The 2486-nt window shown below is 48.6% G+C and overlaps 1 protein-coding gene across 1 annotated transcript in view; it reads left to right on the forward strand.

The window, feature by feature from the left end:
* The first annotated feature begins 2205 nt into the window (after positions 1–2205).
* Positions 2206–2486, forward strand: part of NAA30 (N-alpha-acetyltransferase 30, NatC catalytic subunit) — a 19703-nt gene continuing 19422 nt past the window's right edge. The window contains exon 1 of the mRNA XM_004370896.2: positions 2206–2357. The gene's annotated coding sequence lies outside the window, so the exon portion shown is untranslated. The remainder of the gene's footprint in view (positions 2358–2486) is intronic.

The raw sequence follows: 2486 nt of genomic DNA on the forward strand, positions 1-2486 counted from the left end.
TGGCCTGCATCTGAATATAAGCAGACATTCTGGCTTTTTGCTTGCTCTGGATCCTATGGCTGCCTCCTGTTCATCTGGCCTCTGGTTCTTGGGAATTGAGCTAGACGCTTATCTGCTGATCCTGGGATTCTTCCATCTTCACAGCCTGTGAGTGGAGTCCTGCTATCTGACCTGCCGATCTTGGGTTCCTCAGCCCCTGCAGCTACGTGAATCGGGAGAAGCCTCTATCCTAATCCACAGACTTGGGACGTCCCAGCCTCTACAATCGCGTGAGCTGTTTCTTTGATATAAATCTCTCTACATATATATTTATACACTTTACTGGTTTTGCTTCTCTAGAGAACCCAGCCTAAGACAGGAAGGCCAGAGGAGAGGGAGAGAGACGGTGAACGGTTGGCCGGTGGAGCAGTCAGAACATATGTTAACATTTATTGATTAAATTCGCTGTCTTACATGGGTGTGATTTGTGGTACCCTAAAACAATTACAGTACTAACATCAAAAATCCCTGATCACAGATCACCATAATAGATACAATAATAAAGAAAATTTTGAAATATTCCGAGAATTACCAAAATGTGACACAGAGACACGAAGTGAGCATATGCTGTTGGAAAAATAATGCCGACAGACTTGCTCAACACAGGGTTGTCACAAACCTTCAATTTGCAAAAAATGCAATATCTGCAAAATGCAATAAAACAAAGCACAATAAAATGAGGTATGCCTGTGTACACTTCACTGGTTTTGTTTCTTAAGAGAACCCAGCCTAAAACACGTAGCTATATTCTACAGTACTTATGTATCACAAGTTTATTTAACTACTCCTATATTGATAGACATTTGAGTCATTTGGGATTATTTTTGCTTATTACACCAGGCTGAAATAGATGATTTTCTACATGCCTGTTTGTGCACAAATATCAGTATTTGTATAGTTTTAAAAAACATATAAATGTGTTAATAAATTCATATAAGACACGCAGAACAGTACCTGGACCATAGCATGTAATAAATGTTTTTTATTATTATTTTTATAACTATAGTTTGAATTTCTCGAGGGAAAGCGATAGTCTTCTTTTAACAGAGTTTAGTGGCAAGGACCTTAACAAATGAATCGAATAACCATGTTAGTGCATTTCATTTTTTGCAGAGTTTAGATTATGGCAAAAAGTTGCAAACATATCAATCATAGAATTATATCCCTGAAAACATCCATTCTGCTGCACGCTTGACCAGCTGTACAAAAGAGTTTTCAAAAAACCTGATCTGCTCAGTATGCAGGAGAGTTACATTACCTGTCTGCCTCTCAGCTCAGACCTGCTGAAACTCACCAGGGTGGACCACAGCAGAATGAGCCCGGGAGCACACTCACGTGTGTCCTGCAGTTCTATTCCTTCTATTCCCGCTGGGCAGACCACTTGGAGGGAATGGCATCAGGGTTTCCCAATCCATAACGATTTGTGTCACAAATTTAGGAATGTGCTCCTTAGCTGTCGTCACTCTCTTCAACCATCTCTCTCTAACCTTTCCCCAGGCGTGCTTGCAGCTGCCCAGCATCTGTTAGTCACATTTACCTCCAATTTTCCTGGGCCAGGGTGGGGGTTGGGAGAGGAACAGGAAGAGGACTACCTGTCCACTTTCTCTTGCTTCAAAGGGTGCATCGACTGTCTTGTTAACGACCAAGTTTCAACAGGCATCCCTATATTTTCACAGCTCAAAGCTTCTAACTTCCTCTCCTTTTCTATTTGCTTTCTTGATTCGCTCCATTTTTGAAGGGACCTAGGTAAACTCACTTCTCGTCCCAGCTTCTCGGTCAGGGCAAAAGTTAAACATTATGCAGCTGAGTCAAGCTTTCTTAGGAGACTTGTAATCAGCCCCTAGAGGACGGGGTTCGCGCCAGCTTCACGGGGGCGGCAACCCTGGAGCAGAAAGCGCCTGTCAGGCCCATCCGTCTCCAGCCCTGTGCGTCAAACTGCCGGGGCGGAGAAGTCTCACATCCCAGGAGCGGGGGATGGGAGCTGGTGACTCCAAAGGCCTCAGCAACTTCCCCGCCCCACAGCTCCACCCATTAGCACGCGGCCTCCCCCGAAGCCCGCAGAAGACACCTTCGTCCCCGCCCCTCCACAGGTCACCTCCCTGCACGCCTCTTTCCCTTGGCCCCGGGAGCCGGCAGGCAGGGAAGTGTCGTAAAGCCAGGCCCAGGAAACTTTACCCGGGGTAACAGCCGGGGCGCTTTACGGCGGCGGCGACTGAGTGTGAGCCTTGGCGGTGGTAGAGGCGGCCGCGGCGGTGAAGGAGGCTGTGGCGGCCGAGGAGGAAGAGGAGAGGCGGTGGCAGCGGCGGGACTGGTGTGGGGTGAGCCGCGCGGAAGGGACCGGGGGGGCTCCGTGTGACAGGGCTGGCGGATGGGCCCGGGCGGACTGGGACTGTGGCCGGCTGAGCAGCTGGGCGGCGCTGAAGAGCCGGGGGGGGGGGGGGCGCGGA

The sequence above is a fragment of the Trichechus manatus genome, unplaced genomic scaffold (assembly GCF_000243295.1).
Source record: "Trichechus manatus latirostris isolate Lorelei unplaced genomic scaffold, TriManLat1.0 scaffold00010, whole genome shotgun sequence".
Taxonomy (NCBI): domain Eukaryota; kingdom Metazoa; phylum Chordata; class Mammalia; order Sirenia; family Trichechidae; genus Trichechus; species Trichechus manatus.